Source organism: Hylaeus anthracinus, unplaced genomic scaffold, assembly GCF_026225885.1.
Source record: "Hylaeus anthracinus isolate JK02 unplaced genomic scaffold, UHH_iyHylAnth1.0_haploid 12002, whole genome shotgun sequence".
Lineage (NCBI taxonomy): Eukaryota > Metazoa > Arthropoda > Insecta > Hymenoptera > Colletidae > Hylaeus > Hylaeus anthracinus.
Window position 1 is genome coordinate 18,215,507 of NW_026534349.1, and position 13,426 is coordinate 18,228,932.

Here is a 13,426-nt window from a genome sequence, read left to right on the forward strand (position 1 = left end):
TGGATAACTTTCGTACTTTTATCTTTATCAGAAATTATCGGATAAGGGTCGAATAACTTTTCAAGCGGTATTTACTGTTTAGTCAGCGGTCATGGTACAATAGTTATAACAGCATCGAACGGGTAAACCAGCGTATTAGCCGTTCTATACTATAAACCAGAACTCGGCAAGATTTGCACTTTAGGTTATCGGCAACCCTTAGGTTATCGGATAAAGATAAAGTTATGTCTCTTTATTCGATTTTCTATTTAAATAATTTGTTTATGTAAATAATGCCTATCTCTGGCTAATGGTTGACGATGGGAAAATCATACGAAAAATACCGTTTCTGACAGATTCATGACATGATATTACGATATCTCAGTTGTACGTGGCCCGGTTTTATTGATTTTGGTTTTATTCGAAAGCTTATGTGCGATTTACATTAGAAAAGCGTCTTATATTTCGAAAATATTGCAGACGTGATGAGATATTAATGGAAGAAGTTTCTGGTTAGGTTGGAATAGCCGGGTTACGAGTAAAGGTCGATTCAGACTATACGACACGGACCGTCACGTTCCGACAATGACACGTACGTTCTATTAAAACGCGTGTCGGTGCCGGTACGTGTCGTTGCCGGAACGTGTCGTATAGTCTGAATCGACCTTAAAAGATACGCGGAGCGTCAGCGCCAGGTATACGCGGTGGCGTATAATTGTTCATGTACTTGGCGTCGAGACGCTACCGCGTCTGTAAATTAAAGACATCCGCATCGTACCGCACCAGGTAGACGGGCCGTGGAGTTTGCTATTATTGTAGACAGAACAGAAAAGTGTCACTGCTAGCGCGATCTATACGAAACCAGTCCTATAGTGCGAGAAATTGCGGGGAGTCGATGCGAGCGTGGTTAGATCTGCAAGTAATCGGCTCTCGCGACAAATCGTTGTGAACGCATGGGAACTGTCGCGAGTTCGCTTGCAGTACTGTTTACATTAGCTAGTTGCTGTCTGACAGTCTGTTAGACACTTATTGCAGAAGTTTTCTCGCGTGTTGAAACACGGCCTTACAGGTGACCGTTTTGTAACTATTGAAAGTTTTATATAATTTGGAATAAAATTGTCACCAAGTATTTTCGAATAATTATTAATCGTGGCATTATTAATTACTTATCCTTCTAACCGAAGTTTGGTTCGTTTTGTGTAAGATTTCGATTATACCGCTAAATGATAGTAAGTTAAAATATAATCCGATTCGCCAGTTAAGAAACGTTGTTATTGGCTGAATGATGTAGAGAATAACGAGATGAAGGGAAGTACCTACTCAACTTAAAAATGTTTGCAATAACACGCTCGACTATAGTAGAAAAATACGCGAATCTACTGTTTGTGTCTTCTTATTTTCTAACAGGTCAATGCGTATCAATTTCTTGATGTTAATCGAAGTACAAACAAATACATTCAGCGTAATTCCGCGCAAAGAGTGCTAGTGTACCGAACAAAAACCATCCTTTTCTTAACGCAACCAGTCAGTGCTGCGATGATCGCAACAGCTAATCCTCCCCTCGTTATACATGCAATTTATCGAGGACAGGTAATCGAAGACTCGTTCAACTCCAGTTTTTACTAGTATCAAGGGCTCTTTCTTTTAGATTGTTTTTAACTGTTGGAGTTTAAGACAACACTATCATATAACCCGTAAAATACAAACACATTGTCACCACACATACACACGCCTTTCTTCGTAGGTTTCTTTTGTAAACGCACGCCTCTGGGGCGTATCAGCTCCCGTGGCGAAATGACATTCGCCGCTCTTATCCATTCAAACAAAATGTCAAAATGCTAGATGATAATACGGAGAAGATAAATCAAACATGCTGAAAAGATGACGGTGATAAATGTAAACCCGTCTGCCAGGCGGCCGCGGAGATAGTTACCGAGATACACGACAGACAACTCGTGACTGATGGCGATGTCGTGAGATGTGGTACCATAATAATTCATAAAGGCCGAGACCAGGGGCTTAATCGCTGAATAATGAAAGAACAGACACGAAGAGACATTCCCGATCTCGTTCCTCTTTTTTCTCGTTCCACTTCCCCTTCATCGTTTTCAGCTACTGCTTCTTCTTCACCTGGTCCGCCTTCCTCTTCTTCTTTTTCTTTTTTGTTCTTCCTCTTCTTCTTCCTCTTCTTCCTCTTCCGCCTTTCCTCTTCTCCTTCCTTACATCGGCATCTTCCTTTTTTTTCTTTAAATTTTCCGGTTTTACTGTTCTTATTATTAAAAGAATATGTCCTTCGTTTTATCAGAGAATTACTAAAATGGTCACGAATACTTTATTATTTTATATCATAGCAAACCAAAATTGGCAAATCCAACTCTGAAGTATTGTGAAGAATGTTAACGAGCTTGAAGCTGCATACAAGTTTTCTGTTTGTATTTCTTTAACTAAATAAGTAGACGATGTTATCTAGTATACGAGGTTTCCGAGGAACTTGATATATCTTTTAAATAATTGCGCACGTGATGATTCTTCGTAGAATTATATTATCGATGATTAGGCTTGGGCTACGTATTAAGCGGCAACTACTTTGATCAATCAAGGTTTTCAGACCGTCGAAAACTTCTTGTCTCCTGTCTCATAAACCATAATGGTTGCCGCTTTCAATCTCTTACTTTTTAACCGACTTCGAAAAGGAGGAGGTTACTCAATTCGACATGTATTTTTTTCTTTTTTCTTTTTAAGGTGTGTTCACCGATTACGCCGAGATGGCTTGACCAATCGGAATGAATCCTGTTGCATCTTGTAGAGCATGCCCCCCCCCCCTCCGGTGGTCCCATTATTACGACTTTTTGCGATTTATCATTTTTTACCCGTTTTCTTTACCAAAAAACCGCGATTTTTAGGTATGCTTGCCGATTACGTCGAGATGGCTTGATGAATCGGAGTGAAAGCTCTTGCATCTTGTCGAATATTTCTTCCAGTTGGTCGCGTAAAAGAAACATTTCGTGATTTGTCATTTTTTACCCGTTTTTTTTCTAAACAGAAAAATTTTATCTTGCTTCTTATTCCGAGGCGGATGGACCAATCAGATTGAAACTTTTTGCATCTGGAAGAACATTTGCCATTTGGTTCCATAACAAAACATTTGTCTTTGTCTTATTTTTTACCACTTTATATCACATTTTATCGCAAAAAGCGTACTATTTCACGTATGTTTGGCCTGAAATTGATGAAACCCCTTACATTTTGCTGCCGGAAAGGTTTTCGCAATGATCACAGATGCAAAAATTTATGAATTTCTGTATTGTTTATAACTATTGTTATCGCAAAATTTCTATTATATGATGTAACTCGGTGAGGAAATTACCGAGCGCGATGGAATCTTCCGCATTTCATAATAGATGAATTCGTGATGTTCCCATTTGCAACAATTTATGGACACTTTCATTGTTTAAAATTATTGTTGGTGCAAAATTGCTATGCTCTGGTGTAGCTCAATAAGGAATTTACCAAACGCAATCAATTCTTGCACATGTATTCCTGATAATCCCATTTGCAATTATACGGGGTGTCCAAAAAATGTTGGATGTCCTTGAATGGGGTATTTCGGGGTGGGGGGTGATTTGAAACAATTTTTTCTTAACGAAAATGTTGTTCGAGGCTTTGTTAAGGAGATACTGACAGAAACCCCCGACCAATCAGAGCGCGAGTATGCCGATAGCATAGGTTCCACAGGCGCTCCTCCGGCATACTCGCACTCTGATTGGTCGTGAGTTTCTGTTTCTGGAATATCTCCTTAACGAAGACTCGAGCATCATTTGCGCTAAGAAAAACTGTCTCAATCCCCCCCCCCCCCCCCTCCCGGAGCCGGAGCCGGAAATGGGGGGTAGCTGAGACGATTCTGAACAACAATTTCTGACCAATCACTGACCAATCACAGCGCCGGAGGAGCGCGCGCTCAGAGCATAGGCGTAAGCCAGGAGGCTCGAGCCAGCGAACAAGCGGACCGGTAAAACAGCACGCGTTAATACCAGTGTGAGGTTGTAGCACATGAAACGTCTGATTTATAATGAAAACTTTAAGCAAATATAACTTTTTCTTTACATTAAACGTTACTGATCAAGATAGGAGGTATCGAAATCTGTACATTTAATGAAGAAATTACACGTTTCCTACCTTCAAATACGTAATCGTTAAAAAATTTCAATGACAATTTATCATAATAAATTCGAATCTAACTTTAACATGAGAATCGTTAAAATGTACAACTTACATGCATAAGAAAATGAGTGAAAATATGTAAATGTTTGAAAATTAAAACGAAGGAGACTCTAAACTTTGCATTAATGGATCACAGATCTGAAGGATAGAAATATTTTTCGAGAAAGTGGATAAAAAAATTTGTCAATACAAAATGAGGCATTTCATGTGTTACAACGTATAAATACCAGTAATAAAAATCCCTGAAATTAACCCTTAAATACCCTAAGTTTCAAATTTGATACCGAACTTTTAAATCGAATTGTACACTTGCAATTGGTTTGTTTTTAATATTTGGCTGTATGTATGCTACCATTGCATACTGTTCTTTTGAACAAAAGTTGAAAAAATAAACGTCAGCTGTCAAAATTGTTCAAATCATAAATACATTGATATTTTTTAAAATTTAATTTGGAAAATCAGGCATCTAAGGGTTAACATGTGAAGGCAGAATTAAAATTAGACTCACCCATTGACTTGTAAGTTGACCTGTTTTCGTGAAGAAGAGCTGTGGCGAGTGGGTCATCGCACCGATCCTGGCCTGGTACCTGCTACGCGGCTCAGCTGATGGGACGGCCGGTCACTGAACTCACTGCACTTTACACAGGGGCTGTTACGCTATTTATGCTATTTATGTTACGTTATGCTATTTACTTTTTTCATTTCACCGCCAAACTGCGGAGCAGTCACTTTACATGAGTTGTTATTAGGGACTGAACGTCCGCACTGTTGAACACAGCATTTTAGCTGCACATAGTTGGAAACCACCGAATTTTACATTGTGTTACACAGTGTCGCCTTTGCACTTTATTGGAAAGGAGTTTGATGTATATAAGATACTTATATACAGGGATTGCTAACAACGAAATGTAACGTTTGTGACATACAATGAAGCATGGATAGAGACAGGGACGAATTGATAGATATGAGATACTGGAATACGGGGGTGCTAACAGAGAAAAGCTTTTTACTGAGTGTGGTTTACAATCCCTAGATTCTTATGACAAGCGTGAAATCTGTTAAATTTTTTTGATAATGAAATATGCTGTTCTATGATCAAGGTTTAACGATAACTGAAATTTTATCAACAAAGCATCAAGGAGGGATGACCCTGTTTTCTTGTCGCGTACGAATTTCTCCTCTAATGGTTTCCAACAAAATGTTTCGCCGTATACGCTTTTCTCGAACAGATTATAAATCGTTTCGAAATAATTTACTGCCGAACGAAATGATACGTATGAAATGAAACTGGTAGACACTGATACTGGAAGATTTTATCATACATCAAAGTGTTGTAAGAATTGGAAGTTTCGAGGTATTAGCATTAGCGCATGGCTAGAATATAGATAGAGGCATATAAGGAGAGGGAAGAGAAGGGAAGAGAGAAAAAGAGAGGTGGGGCGAGTAAAGCGCAGGGCTGCGTGCCTGCCGGTAATCACGCTTCGGAATAAAGTTATTCCAGGGCATAAATAACCGACATGTCTAGAATAAGGCATTAATTTATGTTATTTATCGCCCATTACGCAGCAAAGAAATGTTCGCAATGGGAAATAATGTATCATTCTCAACACGCGTCTGCGGTGAACTCGAGGAATCGAGAATTCAGAATGCCAACGAACGGACGAACAGGCGTATACATGTGGTATATGGACACCGTAGCCCGTAAAGACTAATGGAGATAATGCTCGATGTATATGCGATTGCGTAAAACAGAGAGTCTTTTTCAACGAAGAAACTGATTCTCTAGTAAACATTAATTATACCGCGATATGGAACTAATAAGTAAAATCCACGAGTTTGTAATTCTGCTCTGCAAGATTCGAATGTAGCTTAAATCTTCCTCTTACTTTTACCAACCAGAAGCGTAGGATAACAACGTAGCGTTGTAATTATCTGGTCGTCGCCTAATCGAAACAGAATGTTCTGCTTTTATATTACACATATGTTTATACTAGTATAACAAAAAAGCGTAAAGAAACGAACAGACCCGTAGGATGTACCTCTCGAAATAGTCTAACGGTAAGTTCTTTTTGAAACATTTATCATAACGACCTATAGTTCGAGAGACAATCGCGACCCAATATTTAAACGGGACAGTGTATGTACCTACTTATACATGCGTACACAAAGCAGATTTCGTACCATACTCACCTATAGTTTTATTTATAAAAGTCGTAGAATTATACGAAAGCAATTTTTGGTAATGGTCTCGATTGTCAGTGGTTGTTAAATTCGACAAAACGTGGACTACGCTTATGCATTCATATTAAACAATGTATAATTCCGGTTAATAAAAATTTGTGTACACTTTAAAACACTCTTCCTCGCCACCTTTAGATAGAGGATGTCTTACGCCATCTTAGGAAATTACTTTATTCCAGCGGTATTACAAACACTTGTTATTATGTTTTCTTCTTGTTTTTGCAACTGCTTTCTCAATAATTTTCTAGTCATTTGGTCATACCGTAATGTTACGAGCTACGAGTAGTTATCGATGAGCTTTCCTCTTGTATGTACAATTCTTTGCATGTTTCATTCGTCGTAATAAGGTTCAAAACGAAGGCGAATGTCTTTCCAAGCTCGATTTATAGTTTTATACCTGTGGTAGAGAGAAGAAGAGATACCTACTGGACAAGATTTACTACGGCACGCCCGTCTCAATTGCGGAACAAATTTATCTTCTGTGTGGTCAGCAGCTTTCCCACCGTTTCCTAACCCCAGTCTTGGATCCGCTTCTCGTGAAATATTGGCTTACCCGCGGACTCGAAAGTTACTTGACAAACGAATCGATGTACGGTTGAAGGGAGAGAAAAATAGGACCGTCCCTGCGGGATTAGCGAACCTGTAAACTTGCCGGTTTCTCGATGTTGTGAAAAAACTCTCACTTTCCGTTTCCACTTTCCTTGGGTAATAGAAATGATCGTATGCAAATTACGTATATCGTAGACATGCAATTCTTTCGATGATATAGTACCTATATCAACCACAGCAATGTGGTGAGAACTTTTTTAAAATTAAAAAATATATTTAAAGCACAGACTTATAGAATATTAAAATGTCTGGATCTCCAAATATTCACTCGGGGAAGAATGTAAATCTTGACACGCTATAGCACTGATACATAGGTACGTCTTTATCCGTCACGTCTGACCGAGATGTCGATTAATACGTTCACGACGGCGTATACCACCGGTGGCTCGCGCTCGCGTGTCTATCAGACGGCGTGTACCACCGCGCCGCTCCTCGGCGAGAAACACAAAAAATTACGCCAAGAACATGAAAAAGTGGAGGACTCAAGGAGTTATCATTGAAAAAGTGGAGGACTCAAGGAGTTATCATTGAAAAAGTGGAGGACTCAAGGAGTTATCATTGAAAAAGTGGAGGACTCAAGGAGTTATCATTGAAAAATAGAAGATCCCCATAAAAAAACTACTAGAAAGTAGAAAAAGATGTGAAATCGAAATGAGCTGCCAGATGATTTGCCTACATTTCCGCGGCCTGGAAGTCAAATGCTTGGGGTGGCCAGGCAAGGCATTTTTAAATCATCAATACCCATATTTTCTCTCTCACAGACTTTCAGGTAATTTGTTAATTTAAAACTCTGACAATATGAGTACACTTTCATTATTTTGCGTTTTAAAATAATTCTTATTCATCGACATCTTGACCTTTACTGGCAGCAATTTGTTAATCTCTAATCCTGTGGGCTCCCTTCATTTCCACAAGCTCTACATAAAAAGCTTAAATTCAAAACACTTTGACGGTATGAATCTATATTAAAAACATTTTCTGTATGATTAAAGGTATCTCGCAATTCAGATTTTGACAACTTACCTTGTAGTCAAGATTGACCAACATTTTACAACAGTGGCTGCAATTTGTTATTAAACCCTACATAAAAAGTCTAAGTTGAAAACATTTTGCTGATATAAATGTAATTAATAATGCGATAGTGTAAGAAGCTTTGACACTTGGCAGGTTATGAATGATGACATCTGTTTCGACTCTCGACGCTCGATGGTCGACGAGGCGACGAGCCATGCCGAACCGAATGATTCCGAGTGCCGACGAATGACACTCGGCTTTTGGTTAGCTCCTATTGGCTAATGGTTGACGACGGGAAAATCATACGAAAAATACCGTTTCTGACAGATTCATGACATGATGTTACGATATCTCAGTTGTACGTGGCCCGGTTTTAATGATTTTGGTTTCATTCGAAAGCTTATATGCGGTTTACATAAGAAAAATGCCTTTAAATTTAGAAAATATTGCAGGCGTGTTGAGATATTCATGAAAGAAGTTTCAAGTTAGGTTAGAATGGACCATCTCTCCTGTAAAAGATACGTGGTAGCTCCAACGCCATATATACGCGGTGATGGATAATTTTTCATGTACTTGGCCCCGAGACGCTACTGCGTCTCTAGATAACAGTGCCAGGGTGAATATATGTTAAAGGTAAAAATTAGTCTAAATATGAACCGAATGCTGCAAGTATTAACAATGAGATGATTATAACACATCTGATGTCGCTTATAGGATAACTCGATATGATTTTCTTATATGTTTTCATTCCGTGCATGATATTTAAAAAATAGTTGTAAATTAATTTGAACAGTTGCTTATGTCGGCCATCGAGCGTCGAGAGTCGAAACAGGTGTCATCATTCATAACCTGCCAACGTAACGCATAGTAACCACTGTCGTTAATGTATTAATATGATTCATATTACGAATGAATTATTTAGAGTCCAAGAACGAAATTGGAATATTGAGAAGCACATGTCCAAATCTGTTTCCTGTATGCAATCGTACATGTATGTACATATGTAGAAAGTACATGCAGTCTGTTGCGTCACAAATTAAATGTTGGCAGATTACCGTTGAATTCTATTCCCATGCGTCACCGAGGAAACGTCACCGTATATACGACGGCATTCTCATACCGTACAGTTGACCGATAGGCAAGATCTTTGGCCAAGTAAATATGGTTAATAGAGTCGTTGCTCCCTCGCTAAACCGATGCATGCTAAGCCTGTGCAATTTTGTATGCGCGCGCGTGCGTGTGTATGTCACTTGTACCCAGAGATACGTGCATGTTAATACGTTTGATACCTTGACTGCGTAATCTTTCGCAGGGGCAGGAGGTAATTAGCAGTAACGGACAGTTACGTCCGATATACGAACAATGGAACACTGCCGATGCGATGGGAGTTGGAAGAGGTTGATGGCTAGGCGAGTATGATAAATGAACGGTGTCTGACAACCGGCCATCGTTACCCAATGATAGATGGTCGACGGTCCGCTCCCTAATTATTTCATACTTTACAATCCGAACGATAATCCATCCGCAGTACCTGTACCTGTCACGGATAAATCATCGGTTATCATTTCTGAGTCACAACAGTGTGCGTGAGCACCGTTACAAATAATCAGCGAAAGCTCGTAGTACCGCATTACTGTCAAGGCAAGTCGTTAATTCTATGCTATCGAGAGTTGTGAGAATATTGCTCGAATTCGCGAAATTAGATTCGATAGATGAATTTCCAATTGATTTCGGAATCAATTTAGAATCATTTCTTCACGCGTTTCTTTTATTTTTAATACATTCCTTCTACTTTCCACTTCAGACATCGATCGATTCTTATTCGAATCGGTTATTTCAGAAACGATATTTTTTATGGTTTTCAAATAAACCTGTATGTGTATATACTACAAAATATATCGATGTGATATTTAGGGCAAACATGATACAAGTGGGTCATATCTTTTAAATGGAAACTTAATATCTTTCATTTCGGATACTTATTCCACGTAAAAATACCACAAGTGCGAATATTTGTGCAATAAGTTTCATCGATATGTATGTATTAGAATGGTACAAAGTATGAAATCTTGATTGGTTCTTTACGAGGATTAGTCAAACGTTTGGGTTAGTAGCGTAAGAATGAATGGAGATTAGAGAAGATAGTGAAGCGACGTATCCCGAAAACGTGATATGCACGTCTGTCGAGTTCTTTACGAGAATGCAGGAACCGTGTAACGGTGTAGTCTCGTAAGGCAACGCGTGGTAGTTCAGTCTGAAACACCCTCCCTGTTGGCTATAAAACTCCCGGAAACCATGCGCAGTTCGTCCGCTTGTTAGCTCTTTCCCCTGTTCACTCGTCCGCCCACTGTCACATATGCTCTTTTCCGCTTACCGGGAGTTACGAAGCAGTAATTTCAGTGAGGGCGTCTCTCTTGACCTTCCTGCTTTATCTTCTTGTCTTCGGGCACTCCGTTCGGACTCCACTAGCCACTCCACCTAACCTGTATACATGTTTGCTCGTCTCCTGTCCTACGGTAGGAATGCAGTCGGCGACAAAGTTGAAATCATGACTCTGCAAAACTCGCAAAAGCTTTTGATAAAAGTGTTACTCGATCGGAGGATGGGATCAGTTAGAGTAATGATCATTTTCAGTCACGAGTGTTTACAGTTGAATGCACTTTATTTTGTATTGTAGTATTGTCATAAGAACATTACGTCTTGTTATTTCTGTGGATTTTCAGGGAACATGGACTAGTAGTTTGTAAGGGACGCATTTCAACTCGTCCTTGGAATAAGAAATTTTTACAGGAATCACACCTGCGCGCCAAAGTTTCGTAATGTAAGGTTTTCTATCGTGAAGACACCGGGAATGAAAGCTGTCCAAACAGAGTATTTGTAGACGGGAAAGGGCCGAAACCGTGGCAGTTAGTACGTAGCGACTGTGTCCGAGGAGCCAGTACCGCACGGGCGTATGTAGCCGTAGAGGCAGGAGGAACTTAACGATACATTCGCACTAAAATTCAGTTGAATCAATCGGAGTTCTCTCTCTCTCTCTCTCTCTCTCTCTCTCTCTCGCTCTCTCTCTTGGTTGAGATGCCGGTGGTTTTATATGTACATAGGTTCATCAAATCGGTCACCTGAACATATCAGACTACAATGCATTTCTAATTGATATCTTTCAAAAAACGATGCGATCCTATAATTATGTATTACAGATTGTTCCGATCGAACTATTCCTCTGCTAATGTAGAAAGCAATCGTGGTATCTCTTCGAAGGGTGTTAAACGATTAAAATTATTTCCTTAGACAATGGTAGAATGGCAGTAGCCGAAGCGTTTCGGATGACAGAACTAATATCAATTTACAAATGGACGAGCACAGCCGTAAGCAGCAGCGGGCGCCATCCACAAATACAAACTGTACGATGTTTGCATAGTTACTTACCGCTGAGTGCTACTGTGTGCGCAGGACTATTGTCAGTGTCGACATGTGGACAGCGTAAATAAAGTTGCCGCAAGCGCTAACCTGGCTAAATGTTCTCCCAATCTGTAAGCGTTCTCCATTAGCGTTTCGTGCTAGAGCGAGGATTGGAAATCACGAAGTTGCCACCCTACGAAAGTCAAAGTTCCACACATGCGATACTTAACAAGCAATGTCAATCTCTCTCCGCCGTATTAGACAGTCGATGCTAGCGTTACATAAACCAGCCCGTCTTCCAACTCTTAATATTAGCGTAGGTTCTGTGTTAACGAATTACAATTATCAGACCGCGATGTCGTTGTTACCGTTAATAAAAATTATATTTCATTCCATGCTTTAATTAGAACCATTATTTTACCCTTTAACACGTTCGTGCCAGCATGTACCACCGATGGTTCACACTTATATGTTCCATCGAGCTGCTTGTATCGTATGTTTAGACTTGGTTGAGATGCGAGTAGTGGTGGCGCACGCTCGCGTGTCTATCAGATGGTGTATACCACCACGCCGCCCCATGACGAGAATCACAAATAGCAGCGCTGGCATGGACGTGTCAAGAAATGCGCGTAAGGTAATGTAAAGTACCATCCCCATACAAAAACTTCAAAAAAGTAAAAAAATTACGCCAAGCACATGAAAAAGTGGAGGACTCAAGGAGTTATCATAGAAAAATAAAAGATCCCCATAAAAAACTACAAGAAAGTAGAAAAAGATGTGAAATCAAAATGAGCAGCCAGTACATGAAAGTCCTTTCCAATAAAGTGCAAAGGCGACACTGTGTAACACAATGTATCAATTTAAAACTCTTACGATATGAGTACATTTCCATTCCATTGCGTTTAAATTATTTCTAAGGTCATTCATCGACACCGGTACCTTTCCTCCCACAAGCTTTCAGATAATTTGTCAATTTAAGTTATATAGTAATAATTTTTGGTATATATTAATTATTCATCGAAGGTAGTAAGTGTCCACATATTTATAAACAGATTTTTACATATCGTGAAACCATAATTAAAGTGTATGTAGTAAAGATAAACTTCAGCTAAAGAGTTTCCTAAGATGCTGGTTTTACTAGCTCCCAACGACAATCAAAGTTATTTTTTAGCAAGGACCGTGAAGAAAACGGATAGGGGACGCGATGACAGAAGAGCGACGATCTTTCGACGAAAATTTCGGAACATGCTCTTTGCGGGGCTGTAGAGCCGTCCGTAGCTCGTGAGTGAACTTAGGACAGTAAATCAACCCTGAGAGTGAACTCTCGGCAGTGGCAAACAATGCGCGACGTGACGAAGCCATTGTCGAGTTTACGCCCCACAGGGTACTCTGTGGCTAACATCCAGAGCTCAGTTCACTCACCATTATGGAAAGGAAAGGGAAGCTAGGAAGGTAGGGGAGGGGGGCACCCCATCAATTACATGGGAAATTGCGCTCGAATTATTTATGTGCGTATACACCGACCCGAGCTGCACTAGGCCACGCCACGTTATGGCACGCCACAGTTCTCTACAACGGTTATCGATAGCCCGGCTAGGAGGACATAAATTACGCCTTTTGCACCAATACACGCACGGCTCTAAGCATAGGTCAATAGATATAAAGCATTCTCAGATCATCAATACCCATACTTTCTCTCTCGTAGACTTTCACATAATTTGTCAATTTAAAACTTTGACAATATGAGTACATTTTCATTTTATTGTGTTTTAAAATATTTCTAAGGACACTCATTGACGCAGATACCTCTCCTATCACAGGCTTTCAAATAATTTGTCAGTTTAAAACGCTGACAATATGAGTACATTTTCATTATTTTACATTTTAAAATAATTTTTATTCATCAAAACCTTGACTTTGCCTGGCCACGCCAAGCATTTGACTTCCAGGCCACGGACATTTA